Below are 15905 nucleotides of genomic sequence, written 5' to 3'. Positions count from 1 at the left end.
ACAGTTCTGCGGAGATCTATAATATGTAACAACTCACCAGATGTGCTGCCAGTAATCTCAGTGCAGGGAACTAACTCTGCAGGAAACTTTGTATCATATCTCCAAACTTCTCCTGTGCCAGGGAGATTATATCACAGGTCACAGCCCAGGTCTCCAGTCCCCATCAGCTTGTTAGTCACCCCAGGGCTGCCGTCTGGAGCCTGTGGGGCAGGTGTCTGTCTCTGACTCTCTCCCTGCAGCTTTCTGAAAACTTTTCTGCTTTGCAGTGAAAACTCTCTCCTCTCCTTCCACAGCAGAGCTCCAAGCATCACGTGACCACTCCCACCCACCAGCTACTGGCCCAGTACAAGCAGTTCCAGTGGGAGTTCAATCTGTGTCCCTGCTAGAGAGATTGTTCTCCTGACACTTCCACTTATAGAAGTTGCCTTGTTTTCTGTCTATAATCTGCCACTTAATTTCTGCCTTTTCCCTGGCTGGGTTTCCATGGCTAGAGACAAAGCATGGTTCTATGGGAGCAGAGTGCACCAGGCTCTCTCAGACACTTATGTGTAATGCAATGCAGATCTCACCTCCCAGCTGCAACTACTGCACCCATCACCAGCACTAGGATCTCACTGACACTGCCCAGGGGCAACTACAGTGCTCATCTCCTGCACTAGGGTCTCATTGTCCATCAGCAACTACAGCATCCATCACCAGCACTAGGATCTCACTGCCCAGCTGCAGCACCCATCACCAGCACTTGGGTCTCACTGCCCAGCAGCAACTACAACACTCATCTCCTGCACTAGGGTCTCATTGTCCATCAGCAACTACAGCATCCATCACCAGCACTAGGATCTCACTGCCCAGCTGCAGCACCCATCACCAGCACTTGGGTCTCACTGCCCAGCAGCAACTACAGCACTCATCACCTGCACTAGGATCTCACTGACACTGCCCAGGGGCAACTACAGTGCTCATCTCCTGCACTAGGGTCTCACTGCACAGCAGCAACTACAACACTCATCTCCTGCACTAGGGTCTCATTGTCCATCAGCAACTACAGCATCCATCACCAGCACTAGGATCTCACTGCCCAGCTGCAGCACCCATCACCAGCACTTGGGTCTCACTGCCCAGCAGCAACTACAGCACTCATCACCTGCACTAGGATCTCACCGCCCAGCTGCACCTACAGCACTCGTCACCTGCACTTGGGTCTCACTGCCCAGCAGCAACTACAGCACTCATCACCTGCACTAGGATCTCTCCGCCCAGCAGCAACTACAGCACTCGTCACCTGCACTAGGGTCTCACTGCCCAGCTGCACCTACAGCACTCGTCACCTGCACTAGGGTCTCACCGCCCGCTGCAGCACTCATCACCTGCACTAGGATCTCTCCGCCCAGCAGCAACTACAGCACTCATCACCTGCACTAGGATCTCAACGCCCAGCTGCACCTACAGCACTCATCACCTGCACTAGGGTCTCACTGCCCAGCTGCACCTACAGCACTCATCACCTGCACTAGGGTCTCACCGCCCAGCTGCACCTACAGCACTCGTCACCTGCACTAGGGTCTCACCGCCCAGCTGCACCTACAGCACTCATCACCTGCACTAGGGTCTCACTGCCCAGCTGCACCTACAGCACTCATCACCTGCACTAGGGTCTCACCGCCCAGCTGCACCTACAGCACTCAGGGTCTCACCGCCCAGCTGCACCTACAGCACTCGTCACCTGCACTAGGGTCTCACTGCCCAGCTGCACCTACAACACTCATCACTTGCACTAGGATCTCACCGGCCAGCTGCACCTACAGCACTCATCACCTGCACTAGGGTCTCACTGCCCAGCAGCAACTACAGCACTCGTCACCTGCACTAGGGTCTCACTGCCCAGCTGCAGCACTCATCACCTGCACTAGGGTCTCACTGCCCAGCTGCAGCACTCATCACTTGCACTAGGATCTCACCGGCCAGCTGCACCTACAGCACTCATCACCTGCACTAGGGTCTCACTGCCCAGCAGCAACTACAGCACTCATCACCTGCACTAGGATCTCACCGGCCAGCTGCACCTACAGCACTCGTCACCTGCACTAGGGTCTCACTGCCCAGCTACAGCACTCATCACCTGCACTTGGATCTCACTGCCCAGCTGCACTTACAGCACTCGTCACCAGCACTAGGATCTCACTGACACTGCCCAGGGGCAACTACAGTGCTCATCTCCTGCACTAGGGTCTCATTGTCCATCAGCAACTACAGCATCCATCACCAGCACTAGGATCTCACTGCCCAGCTGCAGCACCCATCACCAGCACTTGGGTCTCACTGCCCAGCAGCAACTACAGCACTCATCACCTGCACTAGGATCTCACCGCCCAGCTGCACCTACAGCACTCGTCACCTGCACTTGGGTCTCACTGCCCAGCAGCAACTACAGCACTCATCACCTGCACTAGGATCTCTCCGCCCAGCAGCAACTACAGCACTCGTCACCTGCACTAGGGTCTCACTGCCCAGCTGCACCTACAGCACTCGTCACCTGCACTAGGGTCTCACTGCCCGCTGCAGCACTCATCACCTGCACATGGGTCTCACTGCCCAGCAGCAACTACAGCACTCATCACCTGCACTAGGATCTCAACGCCAAGCTGCACCTACAGCACTCATCACCTGCACTAGGGTCTCACTGCCCAGCTGCACCTACAGCACTCATCACCTGCACTAGGGTCTCACCGCCCAGCTGCACCTACAGCACTCGTCACCTGCACTAGGGTCTCACTGCCCAGCTGCACCTACAGCACTCATCACCTGCACTAGGGTCTCACCGCCCAGCTGCACCTACAGCACTCATCACCAGCACTAGGGTCTCACCGCCCAGCTGCACCTACAGCACTCGTCACCTGCACTAGGGTCTCACTGCCCAGCTGCACCTACAACACTCATCACTTGCACTAGGATCTCACCGGCCAGCTGCACCTACAGCACTCATCACCTGCACTAGGGTCTCACTGCCCAGCAGCAACTACAGCACTCGTCACCTGCACTAGGGTCTCACTGCCCAGCTGCAGCACTCATCACCTGCACTTGGGTCTCACTGCCAAGCAGCAACTACAGCACTCATCACCTGCACTAGGATCTCACCGCCCAGCTGCACCTACAGCACTCGTCACCTGCAGTAGGGTCTCACTGCCCAGCTGCACCTACAGCACTCGTCACCTGCACTAGGGTCTCACTGCCCAGCTGCACCTACAGCACTCGTCACCTGCACTAGGGTCTCACTGCCCAGCTACAGCACTCATCACCTGCACTTGGATCTCACTGCCCAGCTGCACCTACAGCACTCGTCACCTGCACTAGGATCTCACCGCCCAGCTGCACCTACAGCACTCGTCACCTGCACTAGGGTCTCACTGCCCAGGCTGCAACTACAGCACTCGTCACCTGCACTAGGATCTCACCACCCACCTGCAACTACAGCACTCGTCACCTGCACTAGGGTCTCACTGCCCAGCTGCAGCAACAGCACTCGTCACCTGCACTAGGGTCTCACTGCCCAGGCTAGGATCTCACTGCCCACCTCCAACTACAGCACTAATTAACTGCACTAGGGTCTCACTGTCCAGCAGCAGCAACTGCACTAATCACCAGCACTAGGGTCTCACTGCCCAGCAGCAGCAACAGCACTCATCACCTGCACTAGGATCTCACTGTCCAGCTGCAACTACAGCACTCATCACCTGCACTAGGATCTCACTGCCCAGCTACAGCACTCATCGCCTGCACTAGGATCTCACTGCCCAGCTGCACCTACAGCACTCATCACCTGCACTAGGATCTCACTGCCCAGGCTGCAACTACAGCACTCATCACCTGCACTAGGATCTCACTGCCCACCTCCAACTACAGCACTAATTAACTGCACTAGGGTCTCACTGTCCAGCAGCAGCAACTGCACTCATCACCTGCACTAGGGTCTCACTGCCCAGCTGCAGCAACAGCACTCATCACCAGCACTAGGGTCTCACTGCCCAGCAGCAGCAACAGCACTCATCACCTGCACTAGGATCTCACTGTCCAGCTGCAACTACAGCACTCATCACCTGCACTAGGATCGCACTGCCCAGCTACAGCACTCATCGCCTGCACTAGGATCTCACTGTCCAGCTGCAGCTACAGCACTCGTCACCTGCACTAGGGTCTCACTGCCCAGCTACAGCACTCATCACCTGCACTAGGATCTCACTGCCCAGCTACAGCACTCATCATCTGCACTAGGATCTCACTGCCCAGCTACAGCACTCATCACCTGCAGTAGGGTCTCACTGCCCAGCTACAGCACTCATCACCTGCACTAGGATCTCACTGCCCAGCTACAGCACTCATCACCTGCACTAGGATCTCACTGCCCAGCTACAGCACTCACCACCTGCACTAGGATCTCACTGCCCAGCTACAGCACTCACCACCTGCACTAGGATCTCACTGCCCAGCTACAGCACTCGTCACCTGCACTAGGATCTCACTGCCCAGCTTCAGCACTCATACATTGCCATGTCCTGGTGCAATCTGTAGAAACGAGTTGTCCAAATGGAAAACAGTAATTATTTGAATCCATATTTGCTAGATAAAGGAAAGCCTATTATGTAGAGCAAGCCAAAGTAACAACAACTGAGAATGCAAAACTGACTGCACTACAGCCCTACATGTAAATGTGTGACCTCCAGCACCAGCTATGGGCTAGAGGCGCTGGGACTGATTGTGAGTCGCGTGGAACTGTGACGACATTCTGCAAATGGAAGTCTGATGTACGTATCCATCTGTATTCTGTGTCACAGTGCACTGCCCCCATTTCTGCATATGATAAAGCAGCAGTCCCCAATATCATCAGCAGTGACGTCTACTGCATGCAAGAGATGCAACTGAAATAGGCTTCTCCTTGGAATATGCATGACTCTAACAGTTCTCTTACAGGATGCTCTTTGTTGCGTCCAGTTGACACCCAGTAAAGCCAATTTCATTGACAGTGAGTCCAATAGCTCTTACCCTGGTGTAGTGAGCCGGGGAAGAGAAGTCATTGAGCTGTGCAGCAGCCCTCCAGACAAAGGGGGTCATTCCGAGTTGTTAGCTCGTTGACGATTTTCGCTATGCTGCGATTTGTTGCATGCGCTTAGTTATTTAACTAAAAACTTAGCAGTTTTGCTGTGGATCCTGCGGCGCTTTTCAGTCGCACTGCTGATCGGTGAATGAGTGACAGGAAAGGGGCATTTCTGGGTGGTAACTGAGCGTTTTCCAGGAGTATGTTAAAAAACGCAGGCGTATCAGGGAAAAATGCAGGAGTGTCTGGAGAAACGGGGGAGTGGCTGGCCGAACGCAGGGCGTGTTTGTGACATCAAACCAGGAACTAAACGGACTGAGCTGATCGCAATCTGTGAGTAGGTCTGGAACTACTCAGAAACTGCAAAGAATTATTTAGTAGCAATTCTGCTAATCTTTCGTTCGCTATTCTGCTAAGCTAAGATACACTCCCAGAGGGCGGCGGCTTAGCGTGCGCAATGCTGCTAAAAGCAGCTAGCGAGCGAACAACTCGGAATGAGGGCCAATGGGGGTAATTCAGAGTTGATCATAGCAGCAAATTTGCTAGCAGTTGGCCAAAACCATGTTGCACTGCAGGGGAGGCAGATATAACATGTGCAGAGAGAGTTAGATTTGGGTGAGTTATTTTGTTTCTGTGCAGGGTAAATACTGGCTGCTTTATTTTTACACTGCAATTTAGATTTGTTTGAACACACCCCACCCAAATCTAACTCTCTCTGCACATGTTATATCTGCACCCCCCCCCCCCCTCCCTGCAGTGCACATGGTTTTGCCCAACTGCTAACAAATTTGCTGCTACGATCAACTCTGAATTAGGCCCAATGGGAGGGTGTATTTGTGTTGAAAAAAGTGGAGGTCACGGGTGACAAGTCGACAGTGGGGATCACAAGTGACAAATGTGAGAGTGGGGGGGCATGTGTGTCAATTGGAGTTGGAGACTTAAGTGACAAGTAGAGCGTCGGAGGCATTGATGGCATGGGAGAATGGGGTCATAGGTGAAAAGGAAGGAGTGTGTGAGGTCATGTGTGACAAGGGGAGTGAGTACTGGTGATATATGTCATACAGGTAGAAATGGCATGCCACATCGGACAAAATGAGAATGTGGTTTTGTGGTCTAAGGCAGTGGTTCCCAACCGCGGTTCTCAAGTACCCCCAACAGTTCATATTTTCCAGGTCTCCTCACATGATTGCAAATTAAATAATTTGCTCCACCTGTGGGTCTTTTAAAATGTGTCAGTGAGTAATGAATACACCTGTGCACCTGCTTGGTGACCTGGAAAACATGAACTGTTGGAGGTATTTGAGGACAGAGTTTGGGAGCCACTGGTCTAAGGTGTTTGTAGGGGTAGGAAAAGTTTGGGTTCCAACATTCAATGTTACAAGCCAAAAAAGTGTCTGGAATGCCACCATGATTACAACATACACAAACATTTACAAAATTCCCATATGGGTTCCTGTAAATGTTAGTGGCTTCCCTAATTCTAGTGGCTTCTGGGTTTTTTTTTAAGATAGTCTGCTCAGGTTAGATTGATAATCTGTAGTCTGGAGATGGGCATGCTTCAGAGTTTCTGAGGAAGTTCTGGGAAGTACATTGAGGAAACGCATTAGTTGCTTCTGTTGTGGACTTTTACCCCTCCTGAGACCAGCGTGATCATCTATTTATTTACAAGTCAGCTTTTTGATACTGTGGGAAACAGCACAGCAGCACTTATTACACAAATATTTTGCTACATGGAATCCCTGATGACAGCATAACACTCTGGCAACTATGGGAGTGATTCAGACCGGATTGCTGGGCTGCTAACTTTGTTGTCCTGCGTTCAGATAGTCGCCATCTCCAGGGGGGGTGTAAATGCGCCGTGAAAGTGTGCGATCCCATGTGTACGCCGAGCTGCAACAATCCACTCTGTGTAGTCTGTGCGCAGCCCAGGACTTACTCCGACCGTGCGGTCACACCAAGCTGATCGGGGCCGGAGCTGACGTCACACACTCTCCTGAAAACGTTTGGGCATGCCTGTGTTTTTCCGGACACTCCCAGTAAATGCTCAGTTACCACCCCCAAACGGCCTCTTCCTGTCAATCACCTTGCAAACGCCGGTGCGATCGGATTTTTTGCACCATCCTGTCGTTGTTGTCCGACGCACATGCACATTGCGGTACATACGTATGCGCAGTTAGGACCCGATCGCCCGCTGTGCGAAAACGCACAGCAGAGATGAGGAATGAATCAGGCCCTATATACTTCATATATCGCTGGGCATTCTACTGGACCTGGTAACCGCTACATCTGCATAAATTTACCTATTTGGAAAGCCACCACATTCCTTATTTGTTTATTTTGCATCTGAAATAACTGCGTAGCTGAACCGATAATTGCATTTCGCTAAGAAGGAGTTTCTTGGTGCATGTTTGCAATAGTCCACTTATAGGCCCTCATTCCGAGTTGTTCGCTCGCAAGCTGCTTTTAGCAGCTTTGCACACGCTAAGCCGCCGCCTACTGGGAGTGAATCTTAGCTTAGTAGATTTGCGAATAGACACTTCTTAGCAGTTTCTGAGTAGCTCCAGACTTACTCTTCCACTGCGATCAGTTCAGTGCGTGTCGTTCCTGGTTTGACGTCACAAACACACCCAGCGTTCGCCCAGACACTCCTCCGTTTCTCCGGCCACTCCCGCGTTTTTCCCAGAAACGGCAGCGTTTTTTCCCACACTCCCATAAAACGGCCAGTTTCCGCCCAGAAACACCCACTTCCTGTCAATCACACTACGATCACCAGAACGAAGGAAAAACATCGTAATGCCGTGAGTAAAATACCTAACTTAATAGCAAATTTACTTGGCGCAGTCGCACTGCGGACATTGCGCATGCGCATTAGCGACTAATCGCTCCATTGCGAAAAAAAAATAACGAGCGATCAACTCGGAATGACCACCATAGTCATTGACACATAGAATTTGACGGCAGATAAGAACCAGTTGGCCCGTCTAGTTCACCCGTATACACGCAAACACATACACACTAGGGTTCCTTTTAATATGGAGCAAATTAACCTACCAGTATATTTTTGGAGTGTGGGAGGAAACCGGAGCACCCGGAGGAAACCCACGCAAGTACGGGGAGAATATACAAACTCCACACAGTTAGGGCCATGGTGGGAATCGAACCCATGACCTCAGTGCTGTGAGGCAGTGATGCTAACCACTACACCAGACGTACTGCCCAGTAGTTCACGTTCATGTATGTATTTGTCACATGCAGAATATTCTTCCCAAGTGCATTGTTTTTGTTAGTCAATAAATATTTGCATTGCATTTGGTCTGCACTAATTTACATTGGGGAATCAGCGATGTTCCTTATCCCATTTTCACCTTGTATGTTTACTCTTTTGAGTTAATACAGTACCAGCTGCTTTATTAAGCTAGGGATAAACATCAACAATGAAACCATCGATGGTCAATGGTTTCAGGCCATCAACTTTTCTCATCAAATCTATTCCATCATCCAATGAAACCATCGGCATTGAATGCAAACAATCAATAGCTGCAGAAGAGGATTTACCACAAGGCAACCAAAGTGTAGGGCCCTGTTGGTCCCAGGGGGCCCGCCAACAAGGCTATAGAAAGGGCATTTCCGGCAGACCACAAGCTTCACTGAAATTGTCCAAGAGCTGGGCTGGATGAATACTCCCATCAGGCTGTCAGTGATTAGACAACTGTTGGGTGAAAGCTCCAGTGCACGCCTGTGTCTCCATTCCTGCAGTAAAACCTTATGAACTAAGCCTTGGAGAGAGATAAAGTGGACGAAGATAAAGTACCAGCCAACCAGCTGTAGTCCTTTTTCAAACACGGCCTGTAACATGGCTGATTGGCTGGTACTTTATTGGTCTCCACTTTATCTCTCTCTAAACCTTAGCACATAAGCCCCTTTAGCTCTCTCCAAGGCATAGACCCCATTATCTGGTAGATTTTGGGGGTTTTTAGGCATTTGTACACTTACCATGCATTAATAATATAACAATGTTTATAATGTGTGAAGCGATTTTTCATTCTTTATTTAATCATCTGATTATTTAAAAAAATAAAAATTGTAATTGCAAAAGGTGTGTAGTAATTACAAGGGTCTCTATTCTCATACAAGGCCAACCAGGCGTTCTGAATTGTGTTGCACCTCTGGCCCGCTGTTTTACGAGCACGTCTCTCTTCTCATTAATTCCGCACGACCCTTTTGCCAAATAATTATTCAAAAGGTTGAAGAAAATCTGCATTATTTAAAAAAACATATTCCTAGCTCAAATACTGCCTAAATCCCCGAGTGACCCTGCAGAATACTGTAAGTGTGGGTGTCAGACTTGGTAGACTCTTTAGATAATGAGGACTGGCAGACGATTTGGGCAAACACAGCTCCCAGCTTGATTTGTGTGAAAGTAAATGATAACACCTACAGAATAACCTTTTGTGAAACAGGTAATAAGTTCCCTACAGACTGCACAAAAATCAGATGTTTCAAATATTTGCTGGAGGCGCCCCCTGGGGGATCCCTCTGCCGCTAGCCGCCAAAATAAGTTTATCCGACATGTAACCTCAGACGCCACCAGCCAACAATGTAACCCCTTCCCCCACACTCCAAGCGGCACACAGTAGAATATGGCACACATCTTGCATAATTCCTCAAAATGGGGACACTTGCCTGCCGTAATGTGTAAACTGGGGACTCTTGCCTGCCGTAATGTGTAAAATGGGGACACTTGCCTGCCGTAATGTGTATAATGGGGACTCTTGCCTGCCGTAATGTGTAAAATGGGGACACTTGCCTGCCGTAATGTGTATAATGGGGACTTTTGCCTGCCGTAATGTGTAAAATGGGGACTCTTGCCTGCCGTAATGTGTAAAATGGGGACACTTGCCTGCCGTAATGTGTATAATGGGGACTCTTGCCTGCCGTAATGTGTATAATGGGGACTCTTGCCTGCCGTAATGTGTAAAATGGGGACTCTTGCCTGCCGTAATGTGTAAAATGGGGACACTTGCCTGCCGTAATGTGTAAAATGGGGACACTTGCCTGCCGTAATGTGTATAATGGGGACTCTTGCCTGCCGTAATGTGTAAAATGGGGACACTTGCCTGCCGTAATGTGTAAAATGGGGACACTTGCCTGCCGTAATGTGTAAAATGGGGACTCTTGCCTGCCGTAATGTGTAAAATGGGGACTCTTGCCTGCTGTAATACGTAAAATGGGGATTTAATGTATTAAGGGCATTGCAGTGTGTGGTATAATATGGTGCAGGGGGTATTACTGTGTGGGGCTTAATATGGACAATTTTTTTTTTCCCTATGGTGGCCGTGATCTGTTGGTGCAGGGTCAAAAACTGGTGCGTAAGGTAGTCTTTTCAGACGAGGCCACGCCTATTTTAACAAGACCATGCCCATTTTAACGAGACCACGTCCATTTAAATGAGGCCACGCCCCCTTGCTGGGAGCGCAAAATGTGGGACTCTTGGGCTGATCATTGTCACTCAATATTTTGTTACTAAGACAAAGGACTGGTCATACAATTACCCGCATCCTTTTTGTATTTCTGTTTTAATTTCTATTTTTCATTTGAATCTGTATAATTTCCCTTTCCTCTCTCTCTGTTCCACCAGTGATACGGGCCGCCCCACCGCTCACTCCCCATCCAATAACACCCTCCCCAACTTGTCTTCCTTAAAAACGGATCCCTAAGTGTTGTTTTTCAGACCCACTTCACCATTTGTGACTTTCTTCTTACGACTGTCGTTGGTACTATGTTTGAGTTTTTGGCACAGTTTGTATATACTTTGGCACGTATCTTATCCAATTGGACATTTTGTTAAATAAAGTTCTTCAATAATATATTGCTTACAAAAACCTGTTTCTTGCAATCATCTACTTTCTGCACGGTGACGGTGAGCTTTTCCGCTGTAGCGTGTCGGTCGACTCTCACGCACCTTCGTAGCCGACGTTCACCTCTCACATCAGTGGCACATGGTGCTCCGCAGTTTCCACGCCGGTTATTTGCAACGGTGCCATTTGTCCAGTCACGATACAGCTTCACTGCAGCAGGACGCGAACAGTTCACAAACTGCGCTGTGTCAGAGATACTGCCGCCCTTGGCCCGAAAGCCGATAATCATCCCTTTTTGCAACTCGGATAAATCCCCCCTTTTACCCATGACAGCAACGATTGATATGTGTGCAGACGGGCTATCGCACACCTTATATACCCACCAAGCCAGCGCACAACACGTGACGCACTTCATGGGCTATGCACTGCCGACGTCAAATGCAGGAGGTGGTCATAATGTGACTAGACCGTGTATATGGAAATGTATACAGATTTATTTTGGGAGTTCACATTTTACCTGTAACGGGGCCCAAACATCAGCCAGAAGTTGGAAGATGGAGAATTGGAGAAATCCAACATGTTGGATTTTCCCACTTGCCGTTTCCTACCAGAAAATGGATCAACGAGTCGGGAAGTTTTAACATGCTGTTTTTCCCATATCATTGATCGGCAGAATAAAAAATCGGGGCCGTTGATGTACGGCCCACATAAATCTGTTACTGTACATATTTTCCCTCTCCCATGTGTAATTTTTATTAATGTCGCTGTATTTATGTTTATGTAATTTATTTTATTATTAGCACAAGAGTTGACATTTACATTAGTCTAGAAGAAATAGTTCAGTATGTGTTACTGTATAAATATGGTGTTGAAAAGATTTTACAAACCTTTAGCAATATTATGACAGTGTTTCAGTCACTTTTCTAAGAACAAAAAATATCCCCTTGTGTGTTTCAAGCCTGTGGATTTTAGAAAAAATGTGGGGTCAGATATATACTGCCAGACATAATAATGATCAATCTTCCTTTGACTGTCTCTTCCACTATACTTGATTTTTAATACAATACGTTTTTCTCCCCTCTGGCAGACAGCTCCCTGCAGAGTCTCGCCCCTCTCTCTGTACACTGGGGCTGTGCAGATGTCTGGCTGGGTATAGCTGGATATGCTGCAAAGTCAGAATATCTATCAATACCAAGGGAGTGAGGACTAATACCTGCTTATTCTGATATTTCCGCACGTTATAGGAAGGATTTGTTCCAGACAAAGAGTCAATATTTGCCGAAACTGCTTCCGTGGAATCTTATGTAAACACCACTTTTGCTCAAAGTCATCCACACACCTCATTCACTCAGCCAATAATATCTAAGATCTCCAAGACGCATATTTCATAATAACATACTATATAAAGTTTTTTGCTTGACTAATAGGCTAACAGAGTTAATTCCAATTTAATTTGACAAGACCTTTAACGTATGCTTTATAATCTCTGGTACTCAAGTGCTCCACAACAGGTCAATCGAAGGCTTCCTTTCACGGACATCTGAATAATCATAGCCGTTATATCCATTAGGCAACCTAGGCTTTTGCCTAGGGCATGGGTCTTCAACCTGTGGCCCTCCAGCTGCTGTGAAACTACACATCCCAGCATGCCCTGCCACAGTTTTGCTATTAATGTATGCTAAAACTGAGGCAGGGCATGCTGGTATGTGTAGTTCCACAGCAGCTGGAGGGCCACAGGTTGAAGACCCATGGCCTAGGGTCATGTGGTCACCAAGGGACTCAGATTACCTTTACCCATCTTTATGTCTTTTTTCTTTGATAAATAGAAGGATCCAAAACTGTATGCTGCCTAGGACTAACTTGGTATCATAATCCAGCTCTGTGATAAAGGGGTCTATTTACTAAGCCTTGAATGGAGATAAAGTACCAGCCAATCAGCTCCCAACTGCCATTTTTCAAACCCAGCCTCTGACATAGCAGTTGGGAGGTAATTGGCTGGTACTTTATCTCCATGCACTGTATCTCCATCCAAAGCTTAGTAAACAGACCCCTAAGTCTATTGGCGAGAGCCTTAAATGTCCCACCTGTGATGGAGGACAGAAATTCTTAAAATTAGATATTAGGGGTACCTGAGGTCTGGAGTTTAGCCAGATAGCTAAACCATTTGACATGGTCACTTCAGATGTGACCACACCAGGCTGGGACTTCCTGACATAGTTTTCACCTGGCCCCTTTTCCCCCATGGTTCCTCCAGTGGCGCCGAGGGAAAGGAGAGGGTACTAATTACCCAGGCATGGAATGGCGGAGGGGCCCAGCATGGGACAGGGTCCTCTCCCCCACGAGTAATCATGTACTTAATGGAAGCACAGGACTGTGCTAGAGTCTTTGCTCTGTAGTGCACATGTGCCATCTTCCCAAATGTCACTGGGAAGATGGCACCAGCCGAGGAGCAGGGACCCACTTCCCACAAGCAAGGTAGGAAGTGGGACTTCTTACACAGACACTGTACTACATAGGATCTTCAAAATGGCTGCAGGCATATGGTGCAGCAGCACATCAGATTGTAGGACAGACCTCCCTGGGTCCTAGTGCCTAGTATGTATGCACAGTGGGGAGAAAGCGCATTGCTTTCTAACATATACTCTTATAGACAGCAGGGCAGGCAACAGAAATCTTGGGGTCCCGTACAGTGATATCTCTGGTGCCCCCTCAGAATATAAATATATATATATATATATATATATATATATATATAAATAATGCATTTCCCTCTGTCCTTCCTCCCACACTCCCCACAGTCTGTCTCTCCCAATGACTCCATGCTGCATTCCCGGGTCCCTAAGCCCATCCCAAAGCCCTGTATCCCCTCACCAATCCACTCTTACTCTATAGAGAGACTCACCTGTTCTGCACTTCCCAGACCCGAACACCGCACAGCAGACCACACCAGAGGAAGCCGGGGCGGGGCACGGGAATCCTGGCCAGCAGAGCTGCTGCCATGTCCCATAACTGCCTGCAACAGAGCAGGACCCGGAAGAGCGGGCGCACACTCGTGCCGCACAGTCACTGCGTGTGAGAGGCTCCTGTCACCCTGAGGCTGCAGCCAACCCGCCTCCAGCTCGCCGCCCTATTTGGACAAGATGGCTTACATCTCTGCCGGGCACTTATCACCATATACTTGGGGCCCCTCGGATCCTTGGGGCCCAGTACAGTTGTCCCCTTTGACCCCCCGCTGTCGTCGGCCCTGATAGACAGGCAGATAGTTGCAATAGCGTATTGTAGTGAGCAGGCTGCGGATGCATCCTACTCAGAATCAGGTCTACAATCCTCAACATGGTACCTAGTGAGCTGGCTGGCATCACAGACAGGTTGGTTAGTTTAGTTGGCGTAACGAACACAAAATGATACTGCAGATTCCCACATAACAGAGCACATCCATATACAGTTGTGCTCATAAGTTTACATACCCTAGCAGTATTTGTGATTTTCTGGCCATTTGTCAAAGAATATGAATGATAACTCACAAACTTTTCTTTCACTCATGGTTAGTGGTTGGGTGAAGCCATTTATTGTCAATCAACTGTGTTTACTCTTTTTAAATCATAATGGCAACAGAAACTACCCAAATGACCCTGATCAAAAGTTTACATACCCCAGTTCTTAATACCGTGTATTGCCCCCTTTAACATCAATGGCAGCTTGAAGTCTTTTGTGGTAGTTGTGGATGAGGCTCTTTATTTTCTCAGATGGTAACATAGTAACATAGTATTTGAGGTTGAATAGAGGCAAATTGCCCATCGTGTTCAACCTGCTTTAAGTTGTGATGATTCTACATACTTGCTAAATAATGTTTTATGACTAGTTAGCTACCATAACTCATGTTACCCCCGGATTAACCACGATGATATTATAAGTATTATAACCTAGGATAGCTTTTTCATTCAGAAATTTATCCATTCCTTTTTTAAATCCAATTACAGAGTCTGCCATTACCACCTTCCCTGGCAGGGAATTCCACATCCTGATTGCCCTAACAGTGAAGAACCCTTTCCTACGTTGCATTCGGAACTTTCTCTCCTCCAGTCGCAGCGAGTGCCCACGTGTCCTAAACTGTGTTCTTTTAATAAATAATTCCTCTGATGACTCTTTGTGATGTCCCTTTACATATTTGAAGATATTAATAATATCTCCTCTTAGGCACCTCTTTTCTAGTGTATACATATTCAGCCTAGTAAGTCTTTCCTTATAGTCCAGTCCTTCTAGGCCTTTAATCAATTTAGTAGCTCGCCTTTGAACACTTTCGAGTTCACTGATGTCTTTTTTATACAATGGTGCCCAAAACTGAACACAATATTCCAGGTACGGACGTACCAATGCCTTATACAGCGGCATGATTACATCCGAGTCCCTTGTCTCAATTCCCCTTTTTATGCACGCTAGCACCTTACTTGCCTTCTTTACTGCGTTTTGACATTGTGTACGGTTATTAAGCCTATTATCAATGAATAGTGAATACCCCCAAATCTTTTTCCAACTCTGTTTCCCCTAGGCGTTCCCCATTTAATATGTAGGATGCAAGTTTGTTTTTAGTCCCAAAATGCAAAACCTTGCATTTGTCTGTATTGAACTTCATTTTCCATTTAGACACCCAGAGTCAAGTTTAGATAGATCATTCTGCAAGGACTCCACATCCAATTCCGGATTAATTACCTTACACAGTTTAGTATCATCTGCAAATATTGACACTGTGCTTTCCAGGCCTATTTCTAGGTCATTGATAAATATGTTGAACAGTAGTGGTCCGAGTACGGACCCTTGTGGTATTCCGCTGACTACTGGGGACCAGGTTGAGGACTTCCCGTTGACCACTACTCGCTGCACCCTGCTATCCAACCAGCTGCTTATCCATGTGCAAATAGTTTTTCCTAGGCCAATCTCCTTTAATTTGATCATCAGTC

General features: G+C 48.2%; 1 protein-coding gene and 1 long non-coding RNA gene across 2 annotated transcripts in view; one reads left to right on the top strand and one right to left on the bottom strand.

Moving 5' to 3' along the window:
• The window catches only part of PRSS23 (serine protease 23), a 75193-nt gene extending 74898 nt beyond the window's left edge, over positions 1-295 (bottom strand). Inside the window, exon 1 of the mRNA XM_063951376.1 lies at positions 38-295. The gene's annotated coding sequence lies outside the window, so the exon portion shown is untranslated. The remainder of the gene's footprint in view (positions 1-37) is intronic.
• LOC134998670 (uncharacterized) overlaps positions 1-15905 on the top strand; it is a 209516-nt gene that overhangs the window by 56453 nt on the left and 137158 nt on the right. The gene's annotated exons all lie outside the window — the stretch shown is intronic.

The sequence above is a fragment of the Pseudophryne corroboree genome, chromosome 2 (genome assembly GCF_028390025.1).
Source record: "Pseudophryne corroboree isolate aPseCor3 chromosome 2, aPseCor3.hap2, whole genome shotgun sequence".
Classification (NCBI taxonomy): domain Eukaryota; kingdom Metazoa; phylum Chordata; class Amphibia; order Anura; family Myobatrachidae; genus Pseudophryne; species Pseudophryne corroboree.
The sequence above is the reverse complement of the archived record's forward strand: the minus strand, read 5'-3'. Positions and strand labels throughout refer to the sequence as shown.